Source organism: Salmo salar, chromosome ssa13, assembly GCF_905237065.1.
Source record: "Salmo salar chromosome ssa13, Ssal_v3.1, whole genome shotgun sequence".
Classification (NCBI taxonomy): domain Eukaryota; kingdom Metazoa; phylum Chordata; class Actinopteri; order Salmoniformes; family Salmonidae; genus Salmo; species Salmo salar.
Genome location: NC_059454.1, coordinates 10,001,381 through 10,021,428, shown reverse-complemented (window position 1 = coordinate 10,021,428; position 20,048 = coordinate 10,001,381). Strand labels below are relative to the sequence as shown.

At 40.5% G+C, this 20,048-nt stretch overlaps 19 non-coding genes across 19 annotated transcripts; all 19 read left to right on the top strand.

Moving 5' to 3' along the window:
• Nucleotides 1-2,329: 2,329 nt before the first annotated feature.
• trnat-agu (transfer RNA threonine (anticodon AGU)) lies at nt 2,330-2,403 on the top strand. The gene has a single exon. It is a non-coding gene; the product is annotated as a tRNA-Thr (tRNA).
• A 1,033-nt stretch (nt 2,404-3,436) lies between these two features.
• trnat-agu (transfer RNA threonine (anticodon AGU)) lies at nt 3,437-3,510 on the top strand. Its single transcript has one exon. It is a non-coding gene; the product is annotated as a tRNA-Thr (tRNA).
• A 1,033-nt stretch (nt 3,511-4,543) lies between these two features.
• On the top strand, nt 4,544-4,617 carry trnat-agu (transfer RNA threonine (anticodon AGU)). The gene has a single exon. It is a non-coding gene; the product is annotated as a tRNA-Thr (tRNA).
• A 1,033-nt stretch (nt 4,618-5,650) lies between these two features.
• trnat-agu (transfer RNA threonine (anticodon AGU)) lies at nt 5,651-5,724 on the top strand. The gene has a single exon. It is a non-coding gene; the product is annotated as a tRNA-Thr (tRNA).
• Nucleotides 5,725-6,031: 307 nt separating this feature from the next.
• Nucleotides 6,032-6,103, top strand: trnah-gug (transfer RNA histidin (anticodon GUG)). The gene has a single exon. It is a non-coding gene; the product is annotated as a tRNA-His (tRNA).
• A 654-nt stretch (nt 6,104-6,757) lies between these two features.
• Nucleotides 6,758-6,831, top strand: trnat-agu (transfer RNA threonine (anticodon AGU)). The gene has a single exon. It is a non-coding gene; the product is annotated as a tRNA-Thr (tRNA).
• A 1,027-nt stretch (nt 6,832-7,858) lies between these two features.
• trnat-agu (transfer RNA threonine (anticodon AGU)) lies at nt 7,859-7,932 on the top strand. Its single transcript has one exon. It is a non-coding gene; the product is annotated as a tRNA-Thr (tRNA).
• A 1,022-nt stretch (nt 7,933-8,954) lies between these two features.
• Nucleotides 8,955-9,028, top strand: trnat-agu (transfer RNA threonine (anticodon AGU)). Its single transcript has one exon. It is a non-coding gene; the product is annotated as a tRNA-Thr (tRNA).
• Nucleotides 9,029-10,056: 1,028 nt separating this feature from the next.
• On the top strand, nt 10,057-10,130 carry trnat-agu (transfer RNA threonine (anticodon AGU)). Its single transcript has one exon. It is a non-coding gene; the product is annotated as a tRNA-Thr (tRNA).
• Nucleotides 10,131-11,163: 1,033 nt separating this feature from the next.
• trnat-agu (transfer RNA threonine (anticodon AGU)) lies at nt 11,164-11,237 on the top strand. Its single transcript has one exon. It is a non-coding gene; the product is annotated as a tRNA-Thr (tRNA).
• Nucleotides 11,238-12,273: 1,036 nt separating this feature from the next.
• Nucleotides 12,274-12,347, top strand: trnat-agu (transfer RNA threonine (anticodon AGU)). Its single transcript has one exon. It is a non-coding gene; the product is annotated as a tRNA-Thr (tRNA).
• A 1,030-nt stretch (nt 12,348-13,377) lies between these two features.
• Nucleotides 13,378-13,451, top strand: trnat-agu (transfer RNA threonine (anticodon AGU)). The gene has a single exon. It is a non-coding gene; the product is annotated as a tRNA-Thr (tRNA).
• A 302-nt stretch (nt 13,452-13,753) lies between these two features.
• On the top strand, nt 13,754-13,825 carry trnah-gug (transfer RNA histidin (anticodon GUG)). Its single transcript has one exon. It is a non-coding gene; the product is annotated as a tRNA-His (tRNA).
• A 654-nt stretch (nt 13,826-14,479) lies between these two features.
• Nucleotides 14,480-14,553, top strand: trnat-agu (transfer RNA threonine (anticodon AGU)). The gene has a single exon. It is a non-coding gene; the product is annotated as a tRNA-Thr (tRNA).
• A 1,023-nt stretch (nt 14,554-15,576) lies between these two features.
• Nucleotides 15,577-15,650, top strand: trnat-agu (transfer RNA threonine (anticodon AGU)). Its single transcript has one exon. It is a non-coding gene; the product is annotated as a tRNA-Thr (tRNA).
• A 307-nt stretch (nt 15,651-15,957) lies between these two features.
• trnah-gug (transfer RNA histidin (anticodon GUG)) lies at nt 15,958-16,029 on the top strand. Its single transcript has one exon. It is a non-coding gene; the product is annotated as a tRNA-His (tRNA).
• A 2,501-nt stretch (nt 16,030-18,530) lies between these two features.
• trnah-gug (transfer RNA histidin (anticodon GUG)) lies at nt 18,531-18,602 on the top strand. The gene has a single exon. It is a non-coding gene; the product is annotated as a tRNA-His (tRNA).
• A 658-nt stretch (nt 18,603-19,260) lies between these two features.
• trnat-agu (transfer RNA threonine (anticodon AGU)) lies at nt 19,261-19,334 on the top strand. Its single transcript has one exon. It is a non-coding gene; the product is annotated as a tRNA-Thr (tRNA).
• A 308-nt stretch (nt 19,335-19,642) lies between these two features.
• Nucleotides 19,643-19,714, top strand: trnah-gug (transfer RNA histidin (anticodon GUG)). The gene has a single exon. It is a non-coding gene; the product is annotated as a tRNA-His (tRNA).
• The last annotated feature ends 334 nt before the right edge of the window (nt 19,715-20,048 follow it).

Genomic DNA, 20,048 nt, shown 5'->3' with positions numbered 1-20,048 from the left:
CTAAAGTTTCTAAAACTGTTTGAATGGTGTCTGTGAGTATAACAGAACTCAAATGGCAGTCAAAACCCCGAGACCGATTGAAACAGGAAGTGGAATTCTGAATTGTGGACTTGACTTCTCATCTTTCCTTATTAATCACACCGTTAACCATGGTTCAGTGAGCACTTCCTATTGCTTCCACTAGATGTCGCCAGTCCTTTCACAGTGGTTTGAGCCTTATAGAGTCAAAACTCAGTGAATGACACGAGTTTGAAATTGGTCACAGGGGATGGGCCATCACCATTATGACGCCGGCGGCCATGTCTGCCCCCACCTTTGGATACGGTTTTAAAGGCCATGACATCATCCCCCTCGAATCTTATTGGCTCTCTTGGTGTTAGAGGCCCTGAAGATTTATTTTATACAACGTTTGACATGTTTGAACGAACCTACATGCGCGAGCATTGCATTCATTCTGAACTTCAGAGCTGCGCTCGAGAGAGCCATAGGACGCGCTACCAACATCAGGCTAATGGAACGTGAAGTATGGACTTTTTGACCGAAAATACATCTGTTGTGGACCTGGGATGCTTTCTGATGAAGACAACTAAAGGTAGGCGATTATTGACAATATTATAGAAGATAAGACGTGACATGAGATTCTTTCCAAGATGGCGCCGAGCTCTGTATATTAGCTAATTTTCTGAGTATCGCATCTCCTTTTATCGCAAAGTGTGATTACCCAGTAAAGTTAATTTAAAATCTGGTATGACGGGTGTTCTCAAGAGATATTCATCTATAAATGTTAGATTGACAATATACATTTAAAAAATCGTTATAGTATAGGAATTTAGGCAAATGCAGCATTGTTTACCGGGACGCTTTTGAGGGGAAATAATGAAGTCAACGTCAGACAGAGATGTAAAATGCTGTTTTTATATATAAATATGACCTTTATTGAACAAAAGAATGCATGCATTGTATAACATGATGTCCTAGGGGTGCCATCTGATGAAGTTTGTAAAAGGTTAGTGCTGCATTTAGCTGTTTTTTGATTATATGTGATGCAAGTGGTTGGTCGGAAAATGGCTATGAAGCTGCTTTTTACGATGGACTCATCTAATATAATCTAATGATTTGCTTTTCCTGTAAAACCTTTTTGAAATCGGACGACGTGGGTCGATTCAGGAGAGGTGTATCTATAAAAAAAAAAAAAAAATTTTTTTTTTAAATTATGATATTTTTTTAATGCTAATTGGCGATATGATTTTTCGCTGGATTTTGATCCCGCTAACGGGATCAGACGCTGAAGAGGTTTTAATCTACTATTTCTGAGGAGACTCAAATAAAAAATGGATTGTCCTCGAACGTTTACTCATAGCTTGGGACCCATCTCTCACTTGCTAACACCATATATAAAAATTAGATCTATGGCCGCTGTGGCTTAGTTGGTTAAAGCGCATGTCTAGTAAACAGGAGATCCTGAATTCAAATTTCAGCAGAGCCTTTTCAAGCATTTCATTGTACACATTGGCGGGGAGGTAATTCTGCTTTTCTCACCAATGGGTTTAGAGAATAAGGCGAGAGGAGATAACACGTTAGGAGTATGCAATTGAGATATTAAATGTCACAGAAAAAGGGTACTTTTTGAAGGAGTTCAAAGTTACCGACTGTCTAAAGCGCAACTGCTTCTTCAGTTTAATGTCAGTTCAAAAGGGTTGTATTTTGAACGAGTTAAAGCTTATTATGTGAGCGAAGAAACTCAAGAACTCTGCTGTTGGACAAAGTCCCCCAGCTCATGATAGGTAAATTACTTACATTAACTGATTCGCCTGCTGTTTCAGAGGATTTGACCATTTTTAAGCTCGAGAGCCAAATATGAAATGTAGTGTCATCGAACAACCGAAATTCTAAAGAAATAGTGTATGATTCTCAATGTTTACTCATATCTCACGACCCACCTATCACATGTTAATAACCGCTTTGGGTCCGAAACCATAGTTTAAGAATCCATGTCAGAGGTTCTTGAGTTTATTCATCTCGAAACCCAAATGAAAAATGTTATGTCCTCGAATGACCATAATTAAAAACAAATAGTATGTGATTTCAAATGTTTACTGATATCTCGCTACCCACCTCTCACATGCTCAGTCCCACTTTGGGTCCCAAAACATAGCTTAACAAACCCTGTTGCGAGACAATTGAAGGTGTCCATATCAATTCCAATATTAGTAAATGACATCTGTTTTGTGACGTGATTTTGCCAGACAGTGAAATGGGTTAAATGAATGAGACTGGTTTGATTCACATCGGTGTGGGTGTTAGTTACGCAACATACATCAATTCAATGGGTGCTGTGGCTTAGTTGGTTAAAGTGCCTGTCTAGTAAACAGGAGATCCTGAGTTCAAATCTCAGCAGTACCTTTTCAAGCATTTCATTGTACACATTGGTGGAGAAGGTCAGAGGGGAGGGCACTCTGCTTTTCTCACCAATGGGTTTAGAGAATTAGGCAAGTCGAGAGAAGAGAAGACGTGAGGAGGATGCAATTGAGATATTCCAATGTCACGGAAAAAGGGCACTTTTTGAATGAGTTAAAACGTACCGACTGTCAAAAGCTCAACTGCTTCTTCAGTTTATTCGTTATCGAGACCCAAATGAAAAGAGTTTCGCCAGGTTGTACACGTCACTTTCACAGAATAAGTAGGCTCTATAAGGCTGCTCTTGCAGCCAGCTGTGATCGTATAATGGTTAGTACTCTGCGTTGTGGCTGCAGCAACCCTGGTTTGAACCTGACTTACAGCACTGCAATGTCAGTTCAAAAGGGTTGTATTTTGAACGAGTAAAAACTTATTGTGTGAGCGAAGAAACTCAAGAACTCTGCTTTTGGACAAAGTCCCCCAGCTCATGATAGGTAAAATACTTACATTAACTGATTCGTCTGCTGTTTCAGAGGATTTGACCATTTTTAAGCTCGAGAGCCAAATGTGAAATGTAGTGTCATCGAACAACCGAAATTCTAAAGAAATAGTGTATGATTCTGAATGTTTACTCATATCTCGCTACCCACCTATCACATATTAATAACCACTTTGGGTCCCAAACCATAGTTTAAGAATCCATGTCAGAGGTTCTTGAGGTTATTCATCTCGAAACCGAAATGTAAAATGTACTGTCCTCGAATGACCATAATTAAAAATAAATAGTATGTGGTTACAAAGATTTACTGATATCTCGCTACCCAGCTCTCACATGCTCAGGCCCACTTTGGTTCCCAAAACATAGATTAACAAACCCTGTTGCTAGACAATTGAAGGTGTCCATATCGATTCCAATATTAGTAAATGACATCTGTTTTGTGACGTGATTTTGCCAGACAGTGAAATGGGTTAAATGAATGAGACTGGTTTGATTCACATCGGTGTGGGTGTTAGTTACGCAACATACATCAAATCAATGGGTGCTGTGGCTTAGTTGGTTAAAGTGCCTGTCTAGTAAACAGGAGATCCTGAGTTCAAATCTCAGCAGTACCTTTTCAAGCATTTCATTGTACACATTGGTGGAGAAGGTCAGAGGGGAGGGCACTCTGCTTTTCTCACCAATGGGTTTAGAGAATTAGGCAAGTCGAGAGAAGAGAAGACGTGAGGAGGATGCAATTGAGATATTCCAATGTCACGGAAAAAGGGCACTTTTTGAATGAGTTAAAACGTACCGACTGTCAAAAGCGCAACTGCTTCTTCAGTTTATTCGTTACCGAGACCCAACTGAAAAGAGTCTCGCCAGGTTGTACACGTCACTTTCACAGAATAAGTAGGCTCTATAAGGCTGCTCTTGCAGCCAGCCATGATCGTATAATGGTTAGTACTCTGCGTTGTGGCTGCAGCAACCCTGGTTTGAACCTGACTTACAGCACTGCAATGTCAGTTCAAAAGGGTTGTATTTTGAACGAGTAAAAACTTATTGTGTGAGCGAAGAAACTCAAGAACTCTGCTTTTGGACAAAGTCCCCCAGCTCATGATAGGTAAAATACTTACATTAACTGATTCGTCTGCTGTTTCAGAGGATTTGACCATTTTTAAGCTCGAGAGCCAAATGTGAAATGTAGTGTCATCGAACAACCGAAATTCTAAAGAAATAGTGTTTGATTCTGAATGTTTACTCATATCTCGCGACCCACCTATGACATGTTAATAACCGCTTTGGGTCCCAAACCATAGTTTAAGAATCCATGTCAGAGGTTCTTGAGTTTATTCATCTCGAAACCCAAATGTAAAATGTTTTGTCCTCGAATGACTATAATTAAAAATAAATAATACGTGATTACAAATATTTGCTGATATCTCGCTACCCACCTCTCACATGCTCAGGCCCACTTTGGTTCCCAAAACATAGCTTAACAAATCCTGTTGCTAGACAATTGAAGGTGTCCATATCGATTCCAATATTGGTAAATGACATCTGTTTTGTGACGTGATTTTGCCAGACAGTGAAATGGGTTAAATGAATGAGACTGGTTTGATTCACATCAGTTTGGGTGTTGGTTACGCAACATACATCCAATCAACGGGTGCTGTGGCTTAGTTGGTTAAAGTGCCTGTCTAGTAAACAGGAGATCCTGAGTTCAAATCTCAGCAGTACCTTTTCAAGCATTTCATTGTACACATTGGTGGAGAAGGTCAGATGGGAGGGCACTCTGCTTTTCTCACCAATGGGTTTAGAGAAATAGGCAAGTCGAGAGAAGAGAAGACGTGAGGAGGATGCAATTGAGATATTCCATTGTCACGGAAAAATGGCTCTTTTTGAATGAGTTAAAACGTGCCGACTGTCAAAAGCGTAACTGCTTCTTCAGTTTATTCGTTATCGAGACCCAAATGAGAAGAGTTTCGCCAGGTTGTACACGTCACTTTCACAGAATAAGTAGGCTCTATAAGGCTGCTCTTGCAGCCAGCCGTGATCGTATAGTGGTTAGTACTCTGCGTTGTGGCTGCAGCAACCCTGGTTTGAACCCGGGTTACGGCACTGCAATGTCAGTTCAAAAGGGTTGTATTTTGAACGAGTAAAAACTTATTGTGTGAGCAAAGAAACTCAAGAACTCTGCTTTTGGACAAAGTCCCCCAGCTCATGATATATAAAATACTGACATTAACTGATTCGTCTGCTGTTTCAGAGGATTTTACCATTTTTAAGCTCGAGAGCCAAATGTGAAATGTAGTGTCATCGAACAACCGAAATTCTAAAGAAATAGTGTTAGATTCAGAATGTTTACTCATATCTCGCGACCCACCTATGACATGTTAATAACCGCTTTGGGTCCCAAACCATAGTTTAAGAATCCATGTCAGAGGTTCTTGAGTTTATTCATCTCGAAACCCAAATGTAAAATGTTTTGTCCTCGAATGACTATAATTAAAAATAAATAATACGTGATTACAAATATTTGCTGATATCTCGCTACCCACCTCTCACATGCTCAGGCCCACTTTGGTTCCCAAAACATAGCTTAACAAATCCTGTTGCTAGACAATTGAAGGTGTCCATATCGATTCCAATATTGGTAAATGACATCTGTTTTGTGACGTGATTTTGCCAGACAGTGAAATGGGTTAAATGAATGAGACTGGTTTGATTCACATCAGTTTGGGTGTTGGTTACGCAACATACATCAAATCAACGGGTGCTGTGGCTTAGTTGGTTAAAGTGCCTGTCTAGTAAACAGGAGATCCTGAGTTCAAATCTCAGCAGTACCTTTTCAAGCATTTCATTGTACACATTGGTGGAGAAGGTCAGATGGGAGGGCACTCTGCTTTTCTCACCAATGGGTTTAGAGAATTAGGCAAGTCGAGAGAAGAGAAGACGTGAGGAGGATGCAATTGAGATATTCCATTGTCACGGAAAAATGGCTCTTTTTGAATGAGTTAAAACGTACCGACTGTCAAAAGCGTAACTGCTTCTTCAGTTTATTCGTTATCGAGACCCAAATGAGAAGAGTTTCGCCAGGTTGTACATGTCACTTTCACAGAATAAGTAGGCTCTATAAGGCTGCTTTTGCAGCCAGCCGTGATCGTATAGTGGTTTGTACTCTGCGTTGTGGCCGCAGAAACCCCGGTTCGAATCCGGGTCACGGCACTGCAATGTCACCTCAAAAGGATTGTATTCTGAACGAGTAAAAACGTATTGTGTGAGCGAAGAAACTCAAGAACTCTGCTTTTGGACAAAGTCCCCCAGCTCATGATAGGTAAAATACTTACATTAACTGAGTCGTCTGCTGTTCCAGAGGATTTTACAATTTTTAAGCTCGAGAGCCAAATGTGAATTGTAGTATCATCGAACAACCGAAATTCCAAAGAAATAGTGTATGATTCTGAATGTTTACTCATATCTCGCGACCCACCTATCACATGTTAATAACCGCTTTGGGTCCCAAACCATAGTTTAAGAATCCATGTCAGAGGTTCTTGAGTTTATTCATCTCGAAACCCAAATGTAAAATGTTTTGTCCTCGAATGACTATAATTAAAAATAAATAATACGTGATTACAAATATTTGCTGATATCTCGCTACCCACCTCTCACATGCTCAGGCCCACTTTGGTTCCCAAAACATAGCTTAACAAATCCTGTTGCTAGACAATTGAAGGTGTCCATATCGATTCCAATATTGGTAAATGACATCTGTTTTGTGACGTGATTTTGCCAGACAGTGAAATGGGTTAAATGAATGAGACTGGTTTGATTCACATCAGTTTGGGTGTTGGTTACGCAACATACATCAAATCAACGGGTGCTGTGGCTTAGTTGGTTAAAGTGCCTGTCTAGTAAACAGGAGATCCTGAGTTCAAATCTCAGCAGTACCTTTTCAAGCATTTCATTGTACACATTGGTGGAGAAGGTCAGATGGGAGGGCACTCTGCTTTTCTCACCAATGGGTTTAGAGAATTAGGCAAGTGGAGAGAAGACGTGAGGAGGATGTAATTGAGATATTCCAATGTCACGGAAAAGGGCACTTTTTGAATGAGTTAAAACGTACCGACTGTCAAAAGCGCAACTCCTTCTTCAGTTTATTCGTTATCGACACCCAACTGAAAAGAGTCTCGCCAGGTTGTACATGTCACTTTCACAGAATAAGTTGGCTCTATAAGGCTGCTCTTGCAGCCAGCCATGATCGTATAATGGTTAGTACTCTGCGTTGTGGCTGCAGCAACCCTGGTTTGAACCCGGGTTACGGCACTGCAATGTCAGTTCAAAAGGGTTGTATTTTGAACGAGTAAAAACTTATTGTGTTAGCAAAGAAACTCAAGAACTCTGCTTTTGGACAAAGTCCCCCAGCTCATGATAGGTAAAATACTTACATTAACTGATTCGTCTGCTGTTCCAGAGGATTTTACAATTTTTAAGCTCGAGAGCCAAATGTGAATTGTAGTATCATCGAACAACCGAAATTCTGAAGAAATAGTGTATGATTCTGAATGTTTACTCATATCTCGCGACCCACCTATCACATGTTAATAACCGCTTTGGGTCCCAAACCAAAGTTTAAGAATCCATGTCAGAGGTTCTTGAGTTTATTCATCTCGAATCCCAAATGTAAAATGTACTGTCCTCGAATGACCATAATTAAAAAGAAATAGTATGTGATTACAAATATTTACTGATATCTCGCTACCCACCTCTCACATGCTCAGGCCCACTTTGGTTCCCAAAACATAGCTTAACAAATCCTGTTGCTAGACAATTGAAGGTGTCCATATCGATTCCAATATTGGTAAATGACATGTGTTTTGTGACGTGATTTTGCCAGACAGTGAAATGGGTTAAATGAATGAGACTGGTTTGATTCACATCAGTTTGGGTGTTGGTTACGCAACATACGTCAAATCAACGGGTGCTGTGGCTTAGTTGGTTAAAGCGCCTGTCTAGTAAACAGGAGATCCTGAGTTCAAATCTCAGCAGTACCTTTTCAAGCATTTCATTGTACACATTGGTGGAGAAGGTCAGAGGGTAGGGAACTCCGCTTTTCACACCAATGGGTTTAGAGAATTAGGCAAGTCGAGAGAAGAGAACACGTGAGGAGGATGCAATTGAGATATTCCATTGTCACGGAAAAATGGCTCTTTTTGAATTAGTTAAAACGTACCGACTGTCAAAAGCGCAACTCCTTCTTCAGTTTATTCGTTATCGAGACCCAAATGAGAAGAGTTTTGCCAGGTTGTACACGTCACTTTCACAGAATAAGTAGGCTCTATAAGGCTGCTCTTTCAGCCAGCCGGGATCGTATAGTGGTTATTACTCTGCGTTGTGGCCGCAGAAACACCGGTTCGAATCCGGGTCACGGCACTGCAATGTCACCTCAAAAGGATTGTTTTTGAACGAGTGAAAACGTATTGTGTGAGCGAAGAAACTCAAGAACTCTGCTTTTGGACAAAGTCCCCCAGCTCATGATAGGTAAAATACTTACATTAACTCATTCGTCTGCTGTTCCAGAGGATTTTACAATTTTTAAGCTCGAGAGCCAAATGTGAATTGTAGTATCATCGAACAACCGAAATTCTAAAGAAATAGTGTATGATTCTGAATGTTTACTCATATCTCGCGACCCACCTATCACATGTTAATAACCGCTTTGGGTCCCAAACCATAGTTTAAGAATCCATGTCAGAGGTTCTTGAGGTTATTCATCTCGAATCCCAAATGTAAAATGTACTGTCCTCGAATGACTATAATTAAAAAGAAATAGTATGTGATTACAAATATTTACTGATATGTCGCTACCCTCCTCTCACATGCTCAGGCCCACTTTGGTTCCCAAAACATAGCCTGTTGCTAGACAATTGAAGGTGTCCATATCGATTCCAATATTGGTAAATGACATCTGTTTTGTGACGTGATTTTGCCAGACAGTGAAATGGGTTAAATGAATGAGACTTGTTTGATTCACATCAGTTTGGGTGTTGGTTACGCAACATACATCAAATCAACGGGTGCTGTGGCTTAGTTGGTTAAAGTGCCTGTCTAGTAAACAGGAGATCCTGAGTTCAAATCTCAGCAGTACCTTTTCAAGCATTTCATTGTACACATTGGTGGAGAAGGTCAGAAGGGAGGGCACTCTGCTTTTCTCACCAATGGGTTTAGAGAATTAGGCAAATCGAGAGAACACGTGAGGAGGATGTAATTGAGATATTCCAATGTCACGGAAAAAGGGCACTTTTTGAATGAGTTAAAACGTACCGACTGTCAAAAGCGCAACTCCTTCTTCAGTTTATTCGTTATCGACACCCAACTGAAAAGAGTCTCGCCAGGTTGTACACGTCACTTTCACAGAATAAGTTGGCTCTATAAGGCTGCTCTTGCAGCCAGCCATGATCGTATAATGGTTAGTACTCTGCGTTGTGGCTGCAGCAACCCTGGTTTGAACCTGACTTACAGCACTGCAATGTCAGTTCAAAAGGGTTGTATTTTGAACGAGTAAAAACTTATTGTGTGAGCAAAGAAACTCAAGAACTCTGCTTTTGGACAAAGTCCCCCAGCTCATGATAGATAAAATACTGACATTAACTGATTCGTCTGCTGTTTCAGAGGATTTTACAATTTTTAAGCTCGAGAGCCAAATGTGAAATGTAGTGTCATCGAACAACCGAAATTCTAAAGAAATAGTGTTTGATTCTGAATGTTTACTCATATCTCGTGACCCACCTATGACATGTTAATAACCGCTTTGGGTCCCAAACCATAGTTTAAGAATCCATGTCAGAGGTTCTTGAGTTTATTCATCTCGAAACCCAAATGTAAAATGTTTTGTCCTCGAATGACTATAATTAAAAATAAATAATACGTGATTACAAATATTTGCTGATATCTCGCTACCCACCTCTCACATGCTCAGGCCCACTTTGGTTCCCAAAACATAGCTTAACAAATCCTGTTGCTAGACAATTGAAGGTGTCCATATCGATTCCAATATTGGTAAATGACATCTGTTTTGTGACGTGATTTTGCCAGACAGTGAAATGGGTTAAATGAATGAGACTGGTTTGATTCACATCAGTTTGGGTGTTGGTTACGCAACATACATCAAATCAACGGGTGCTGTGGCTTAGTTGGTTAAAGCGCCTGTCTAGTAAACAGGAGATCCTGAGTTCAAATCTCAGCAGTACCTTTTCAAGCATTTCATTGTACACATTGGTGGAGAAGGTCAGAGGGTAGGGAACTCCGCTTTTCACACCAATGGGTTTAGAGAATTAGGCAAGTCGAGAGAAGAGAAGACTTGAGGAGGATGCAATTGAGATATTCCAATGTCACGGAAAAAGGGCACTTTTTGAATGAGTTAAAACGTACCGACTGTCAAAAGCGCAACTCCTTCTTCAGTTTATTCGTTATCGACACCCAACTGAAAAGAGTCTCGCCAGGTTGTACACGTCACTTTCACAGAATAAGTAGGCTCTATAAGGCTGCTCTTGCAGCCAGCCATGATCGTATAATGGTTAGTACTCTGCGTTGTGGCTGCAGCAAGCCTGGTTTGAACCCGGTTTACGGCACTGCAATGTCAGTTCAAAAGGGTTGTATTTTGAACGAGTAAAAACTTATTGTGTGAGCAAAGAAACTCAAGAACTCTGCTTTTGGACAAAGTCCCCCAGCTCATGATAGATAAAATACTGACATTAACTGATTCGTCTGCTGTTTCAGAGGATTTTACAATTTTTAAGCTCGAGAGCCAAATGTGAAATGTAGTGTCATCGAACAACCGAAATTCTAAAGAAATAGTGTTTGATTCTGAATGTTTACTCATATCTCGCGACCCACCTATCACATGTTAATAACCGCTTTGGGTCCCAAACCATAGTTTAAGAATCCATGTCAGAGGTTCTTGAGTTTATTCATCTCGAAACCCAAATGTAAAATGTTTTGTCCTCGAATGACTATAATTAAAAATAAATAATACGTGATTACAAATATTTGCTGATATCTCGCTACCCACCTCTCACATGCTCAGGCCCACTTTGGTTCCCAAAACATAGCTTAACAAATCCTGTTGCTAGACAATTGAAGGTGTCCATATCGATTCCAATATTGGTAAATGACATCTGTTTTGTGACGTGATTTTGCCAGACAGTGAAATGGGTTAAATGAATGAGACTGGTTTGATTCACATCAGTTTGGGTGTTGGTTACGCAACATACATCAAATCAACGGGTGCTGTGGCTTAGTTGGTTAAAGCGCCTGTCTAGTAAACAGGAGATCCTGAGTTCAAATCTCAGCAGTACCTTTTCAAGCATTTCATTGTACACATTGGTGGAGAAGGTCAGAGGGTAGGGAACTCCGCTTTTCACACCAATGGGTTTAGAGAATTAGGCAAGTCGAGAGAAGAGAAGACTTGAGGAGGATGCAATTGAGATATTCCAATGTCACGGAAAAAGGGCACTTTTTGAATGAGTTAAAACGTACCGACTGTCAAAAGCGCAACTGCTTCTTCAGTTTATTCGTTATCGAGACCCAAATGAAAAGAGTCTCGCCAGGTTGTACACGTCACTTTCACAGAATAAGTAGGCTCTATAATGCTGCTCTTGTAGCCAGCCATGATCATATAATGGTTAGTACTCTGCGTTGTGGCTGCAGCAACCCTGGTTTGAACCCGACTTACGGCACTGCAATGTCACCTCAAAAGGATTGTATTTTGAACGAGTAAAAACGTATTGTGTGAGCGAAGAAACTCAAGAACTCTGCTTTTGGACAAAGTCCCCCAGCTCATGATAGGTAAAATACTTACATTAACTGATTCGTCTGCTGTTCCAGAGGATTTTACAATTTTTAAGCTCGAGAGCCAAATGTGAATTGTAGTATCATCGAACAACCGAAATTCTAAAGAAATAGTGTATGATTCTGAATGTTTACTCATATCTCGCGACCCACCTATCACATGTTAATAACCGCTTTGGGTCCCAAACCATAGTTTAAGAATCCATGTCAGAGGTTCTTGAGGTTATTCATCTCGAATCCCAAATGTAAAATGTACTGTCCTCGAATGACCATAATTAAAAAGAAATAGTATGTGATTACAAATATTTACTGATATGTCGCTACCCACCTCTCACATGCTCAGGCCCACTTTGGTTCCCAAAACATAGCTTAACAAACCCTGTTGCTAGACAATTGAAGGTGTCCATATTGATTCCAAAATTAGTAAATGACATCGGTTTTGTGACGTGATTTTGCCAGACAGAGATTAAATAGGTTAAATGAATGAGACGGGTTTGATTCACGTCGGTGTGGGTGTTAGTTACGCAACATACATCAAATCAACGGGTGCTGTGGCTTAGTTGGTTAAAGTGCCTGTCTAGTAAACTGGAGATCCTGAGTTCAAATCTCAGCAGTACCTTTTCAAGCATTTCATTGTACACATTGGTGGAGAAGGTCAGAAGGGAGGGCACTCTGCTTTTCTCACCAATGGGTTTAGAGAATTAGGCAAGTCGAGAGAAGACGTGAGGAGGATGTAATTGAGATATTCCAATGTCACGGAAAAGGGCACTTTTTGAATGAGTTAAAACGTACCGACTGTCAAAAGCGCAACTCCTTCTTCAGTTTATTCGTTATCGACACCCAACTGAAAAGAGTCTCGCCAGGTTGTACATGTCACTTTCACAGAATAAGTTGGCTCTATAAGGCTGCTCTTGCAGCCAGCCATGATCGTATAATGGTTAGTACTCTGCGTTGTGGCTGCAGCAAGCCTGGTTTGAACCCGGGTTACGGCACTGCAATGTCAGTTCAAAAGGGTTGTATTTTGAACGAGTAAAAACTTATTGTGTTAGCAAAGAAACTCAAGAACTCTGCTTTTGGACAAAGTCCCCCAGCTCATGATAGGTAAAATACTTACATTAACTGATTCGTCTGCTGTTCCAGAGGATTTTACAATTTTTAAGCTCGAGAGCCAAATGTGAATTGTAGTATCATCGAACAACCGAAATTCTAAAGAAATAGTGTATGATTCTGAATGTTTACTCATATCTCGCGACCCACCTATCACATGTTAATAACCGCTTTGGGTCCCAAACCATAGTTTAAGAATCCATGTCAGAGGTTCTTGAGGTTATTCATCTCGAATCCCAAATGTAAAATGTACTGTCCTCGAATGACCATAATTAAAAAGAAATAGTATGTGATTACAAATATTTACTGATATGTCGCTACCCACCTCTCACATGCTCAGGCCCACTTTGGTTCCCAAAACATAGCTTAACAAACCCTGTTGCTAGACAATTGAAGGTGTCCATATTGATTCCAAAATTAGTAAATGACATCGGTTTTGTGACGTGATTTTGCCAGACAGAGATTAAATAGGTTAAATGAATGAGACGGGTTTGATTCACGTCGGTGTGGGTGTTAGTTACGCAACATACATCAAATCAACGGGTGCTGTGGCTTAGTTGGTTAAAGTGCCTGTCTAGTAAACTGGAGATCCTGAGTTCAAATCTCAGCAGTACCTTTTCAAGCATTTCATTGTACACATTGGTGGAGAAGGTCAGAAGGGAGGGCACTCTGCTTTTCTCACCAATGGGTTTAGAGAATTAGGCAAGTCGAGAGAAGACGTGAGGAGGATGTAATTGAGATATTCCATTGTCACGGAAAAATGGCTCTTTTTGAATGAGTTAAAACGTGCCGACTGTCAAAAGCGTAACTGCTTCTTCAGTTTATTCGTTATCGAGACCCAAATGAGAAGAGTTTCGCCAGGTTGTACACGTCACTTTCACAGAATAAGTAGGCTCTATAAGGCTGCTCTTGCAGCCAGCCGTGATCGTATAGTGGTTAGTACTCTGCGTTGTGGCCGCAGAAACCCCGGTTCGAATCTGGGTCACGGCACTCCAATGTCACCTCAAAAGGATTGTATTTTGAACGAGTAAAAACGTATTGTGTGAGCGAAGAAACTCAAGAACTCTGCTTTTGGACAAAGTCCCCCAGCTCATGAAAGGTAAAATACTTACATTAACTGATTCGTCTGCTGTTCCAGAGGATTTTACCATTTTTAAGCTCGAGAGCCAAATGTGAATTGTAGTATCATCGAACAACCGAAATTCTAAAGAAATAGTGTATGATTCTGAATGTTTACTCATATCTCGCGACCCACCTATCACATGTTAATAACCGCTTTGGGTCCCAAACCAAAGTTTAAGAATCCATGTCAGAGGTTCTTGAGTTTATTCATCTCGAATCCCAAATGTAAAATGTACTGTCCTCGAATGACCATAATTAAAAAGAAATAGTATGTGATTACAAATATTTACTGATATCTCGCTACCCACCTCTCACATGCTCAGGCCCACTTTGGTTCCCAAAACATAGCTTAACAAACCCTGTTTCTAGACAATTGAAGGTGTCCATATCGATTCCAATATTGGTAAATGACATGTGTTTTGTGACGTGATTTTGCCAGACAGTGAAATGGGTTAAATGAATGAGACTGGTTTGATTCACATCAGTTTGGGTGTTGGTTACGCAACATACATCAAATCAACGGGTGCTGTGGCTTAGTTGGTTAAAGCGCCTGTCTAGTAAACAGGAGATCCTGAGTTCAAATCTCAGCAGTACCTTTTCAAGCATTTCATTGTACACATTGGTGGAGAAGGTCAGAGGGTAGGGAACTCCGCTTTTCACACCAATGGGTTTAGAGAATTAGGCAAGTCGAGAGAAGAGAAGACTTGAGGAGGATGCAATTGAGATATTCCAATGTCACGGAAAAATGGCTCTTTTTGAATGAGTTAAAACGTACCGACTGTCAAAAGCTTAACTGCTTCTTCAGTTTATTCGTTATCGAGACCCAAATGAGAAGAGTTTCGCCAGGTTGTACACGTCACTTTCACAGAATAAGTAGGCTCTATAAGGCTGCTCTTGCAGCCGGCCGTGATCGTATAGTGGTTAGTACTCTGCGTTGTGGCAGCAGAAACCCCGGTTCGAATCCGGGTCACGGCACTGCAATGTCACCTCAAAAGGATTGTATTTTGAACGAGTAAAAACTTATTGTGTTAGCGAAGAAACTCAAGAACTCAGCTTTTGGACAAAGTCCCCCAGCTCATGATTGGTAAAATACTTACATTAACTGTTTCGTCTGCTGTTTCAGAGGATTTTACCATTTTTAAGCTCGAGAGCCAAATGTGAAATGTAGTGTCATCGAACAACCGAAATTCTAAAGAAATAGTGTATGATTCTGAATGTTTACTCATATCTCGCGACCCACCTATCACATGTTAATAACCGCTTTGGGTCCCAAACCATAGTTTAAGAATCCATGTCAGAGGTTCTTGAGGTTATTCATCTCGAATCCCAAAAGTAAAATGTACTGTCCTCGAATGACCATAATTAAAAAGAAATAGTATGTGATTACAAATATTTACTGATATGTCGCTACCCTCCTCTCACATGCTCAGGCCCACTTTGGTTCCCAAAACATAGCCTGTTGCTAGACAATTGAAGGTGTCCATATCGATTCCAATATTGGTAAATGACATCTGTTTTGTGACGTGATTTTGCCAGACAGTGAAATGGGTTAAATGAATGAGACTGGTTTGATTCACATCAGTTTGGGTGTTGGTTACGCAACATACATCAAATCAACGGGTGCTGTGGCTTAGTTGGTTAAAGTGCCTGTCTAGTAAACAGGAGATCCTGAGTTCAAATCTCAGCAGTACCTTTTCAAGCATTTCATTGTACACATTGGTGGAGAAGGTCAGATGGGAGGGCACTTTGCTTTTCTCACCAATGGGTTTAGAGAATTAGGCAAGTCGAGAGAAGAGAAGACGTGAGGAGGATGCAATTGAGATATTCCATTGTCACGGAAAAATGGCTCTTTTTGAATGAGTTAAAACGTACCGACTGTCAAAAGCGTAACTGCTTCTTCAGTTTATTCGTTATCGAGACCCAAATGAGAAGAGTTTCGCCAGGTTGTACACATCACTTTCACAGAATAATTAGGCTCTATAAGGCTGCTCTTGCAGCTGGCCGTGATCGTATAGTGGTTAGTACTCTGCGTTGTGGCCGCAGAAACCCCGGTTCGAATCCGGGTCACGGCACTGCAATGTCACCTCAAAAGGATTCTATTTTGAACGAGTAAAAACGTATTGTGTGAGCGAAGAAACTCAAGAACTCTGCTTTTGGACAAAGTCCCCCAGCTCCTGATAGGTAAAATACTTACATTAACTGATTCGTCTGCTGTTCCAGAGGATTTTACCATTTTTAAGCTCGAGAGCCAAATGTGAATTGTAGTATCATCGAACAACCGAAATTCTAAAGAAATAGTGTATGATTCTGAATGTTTACTCATATCTCGCGACCCACCTATCACATGTTAATAACCGCTTTGGGTCCCAAATCATAGTTTAAGAATCCATGTCAGAGGTTCTTGAGTTTATTCATTTCCAAACCCAAATGTAAAATGTATTGTCCTCGAATTACTATAATTAAAAATAAATAATATGTGATTACAAATATTTGCTGATATCTCGCTACCCACCTCTCACATGCTCAGGCCCACTTTGGTTCCCAAAACATAGCTTGACAAACCCTGTTGCTAGACAATTGAAGTTGTCCATATCGATTCCAATATTAGTAAATGACATCTGTTTTGTGACGTGATTTTGCCAGACAGTGAAATGGGTTAAATGAATGAGACTGGTTTGATTCACATCGGTGTGGGTGTTAGTTACGCAACATACATCAAATCAATGGGTGCTGTGGCTTAGTTGGTTAACCTGTTAGGGCTAGGGGGCAGCATTGACACGGCTGGATAAAAAACATACCCAATTTAATCTGCTTACCACTCCTACTCAGTAACTAGAATATGCATATACTTATTACATATGGATAGAAAACACCCTAAATTTTCTAAAACTGTTTGAATGGTGTCTGTGAGTATAACAGAACTCAAATGGCAGGTCAAAACCTGAGAGATTCCTTTACAGGAAGTGGCCTGTCTGACCATTTGTTGAACTTCTTTTCCATCTCTATCATTTACTAAGGATCTCTGCTCTAACGTGACACTTCCCACGTCGTCCATAGGCGCTCAGAGCCCGGGAAAAAACAGAATGTCGTCATTCCAGCCCCAGGCTGAAACACATTATCGCCTTTCTCAAGTGGCCCATCAAGAGACACTAGCTTATGCGCGTGACCCCGACCGCCCCCGCCTTTGGGATTTTTTTCCTCTGTTTGCCGAAAAGGAGATTCCCTGTCGGAATATTATCGCTTTTCTACGAGAAAAATTTCGTAAAAATTGATTTTAAACAGCGGTTGACATGCTTCGAAGTACGGTAATGGAATACTTAGAATTTTATTGTCACGAATTGCGCCAAGCGCGTGACACTTCTTTACTATTTCGGATAGTGTCTGGAACGCATCGAACAAAACGCCGCTATTCGGATATAACGATGGATTATTTTGGACCAAACCAACATTTGTTATTGAAGTAGCTGTCCTGGGTGTGTATTCTGACGAAGACAACAAAAGGTAATGAAATTTTTATAATAGTAAATATGATTATGGTGAGTGCTAAACTTGCCGGGTGTCTAAATAGCGAGCCCGTGATGCCTGGGCTATGTACTTAGAATATTGCAAAATGTGCTTTCACCAAAAGCTATTTTAAAATCGGACATATCGAGTGCATAGAGGAGGTCTGTATCTATAATTCTTAAAATAATTGTTATGCTTTTTTGTGAACGTTTATCGTGAGTAATTTAGTAAAATTTTAGCGAATTCCCCGGAAGTTTGCGGGGGTATGCTAGTTCTGAACGTCACATGCTAATGTAAAAAGCTGGTTTTTGATATAAATATGAACTTGATTGAACAAAACATGCATGTATTGTATAACATAATGTCCTAGGGTTGTCATCTGATGAAGATCATCAAAGGTGAGTGCTGCATTTAGCTGTCTTCTGGGTTTTGGTGACATTATATGCTGGCTTGAAAAATGGGTGTCTGATTATTTCTGGCTTGGTACTCTGCTGACATAATCTAATGTTTTGCTTTCGTTGTAAAGCCTTTTTGAAATCAGACAGTGTGGTTAGATTAACGAGAGTCTTATCTTTAAATGGCTGTAAAATAGTCATATGTTTGAGAAATTGAAGTAATAGGATTTTTAAGGTTTCGAAAATCGCGCCACAGGATAGCCGTGGCTGTTACGTAGGTGGGACGAATTCGTCCCGCCTAGCCTAGAGAGGTTAAAGTGCCTGTCTAGTAAACAGGAGATCCTGAGTTCAAATCTCAGCAGTACCTTTTCAAGTATTTCATTGTACACATTGGTGGAGAAGGTCAGAAGGGAGGGCACTATGCTTTTCTCACCAATGGGTTTAGAGAATTAGGCAAGTCGAGAGAAGAGAAGACGTGAGGAGGATGTAATTGAGATATTCCAATGTCACGTAAAAAGGGCACTTTTTGAATGAGTTAAAACGTACCGACTGTCAAAAGCGCAACTCCTTCTTCAGTTTATTCGTTATCGAGACCAAAATGAAAAGAGTTTCGCCAGTTTGTACATGTCACTTTCACAGAATAAGTAGGCTCTATAAGGCTGCTCTTGCAGCCAGCCGTGATCGTATAGTGGTTAGTACTCTGCGTTGTGGACGCAGCAACCCCGGTTCGAATCCGGGTCACGGCACTGCAATGTCAGTTCCAAAAAGGTTGTATTTTGAACGAGTAAAAATGTATTGTGTGAGCGAAGAAACTCAAGAACTCTGCTTTTGGACAAAGTCCCCCAGCTCCTGATAGGTAAAATACTGACATTAACTGATTCGTCTGCTGTTTCAGAGGATTTTACAATTTTTAAGCTCGAGAGCCAAATGTGAAATGTAGTGTCATCGAACAACCGAAATTCTAAAGAAATAGTGTATGATTCTGAATGTTTACGCATATCTCGCGACACACCTATCACATGTTAATAACCGCTTTGGGTCCCAAACCATAGTTTAAGAATCCATGTCAGAGGTTCTTGAGTTTATTCATCTCGAAACCCAAATGTAAAATGTACTGTCCTCGAATGACCATAATTAAAAATAAATAGTACGTGGTTACAAATATTTACTGATATCTCGCTACCCAGCTCTCACATGCTCAGGCCCACTTTGGTTCCCAAAACATAGATTAACAAACCCTGTTGCTAGACAATTGAAGGTGTCCATATCGATTCCAATATTAGTAAATGACATCTGTTTTGTGACGTCATTTTGACAGACAGAGATTAAATAGGTTAAATGAATGAGACTGGTTTGATTCACATCGGTGTGGGTGTTAGTTACGCAACATACATCAAATCAATGGGTGCTGTGGCTTAGTTGGTTAAAGTGCGTGTCTAGTAAACAGGAGATCCTGAGTTCAAATCTCAGCAGTACCTTTTCAAGCATTTCATTGTACACATTGGTGGAGAAGGTCAGAGGGGAGGGCACTCTGCTTTTCTCACCAATGGGTTTAGAGAATTAGGCAAGTCGAGAGAAGAGAAGACGTGAGGAGGATGCAATTGAGATATTCCAATGTCACGGAAAAAGGGCACTTTTTGAATGAGTTAAAACGTACCGACTGTCAAAAGCGCAACTGCTTCTTCAGTTTATTCGTTATCGAGACCAAAATGAAAAGAGTTTCGCCAGGTTTGTACATGTCACTTTCACAGAATAAGTAGGCTCTATAAGGCTGCTCTTGCAGCCAGCCGTGATCGTATAGTGGTTAGTACTCTGCGTTGTGGACGCAGCAACCCCGGTTCGAATCCGGGTCACGGCACTGCAATGTCAGTTCCAAAAAGGTTGTATTTTGAACGAGTAAAAATGTATTGTGTGAGCGAAGAAACTCAAGAACTCTGCTTTTGGACAAAGTCCCCCAGCTCCTGATAGGTAAAATACTGACATTAACTGATTCGTCTGCTGTTTCAGAGGATTTTACAATTTTTAAGCTCGAGAGCCAAATGTGAAATGTAGTGTCATCGAACAACCGAAATTCTAAAGAAATAGTGTATGATTCTGAATGTTTACGCATATCTCACGACCCACCTATCACATGTTAATAACCGCTTTGGGTCCCAAACCATAGTTTAAGAATCCATGTCAGAGGTTCTTGA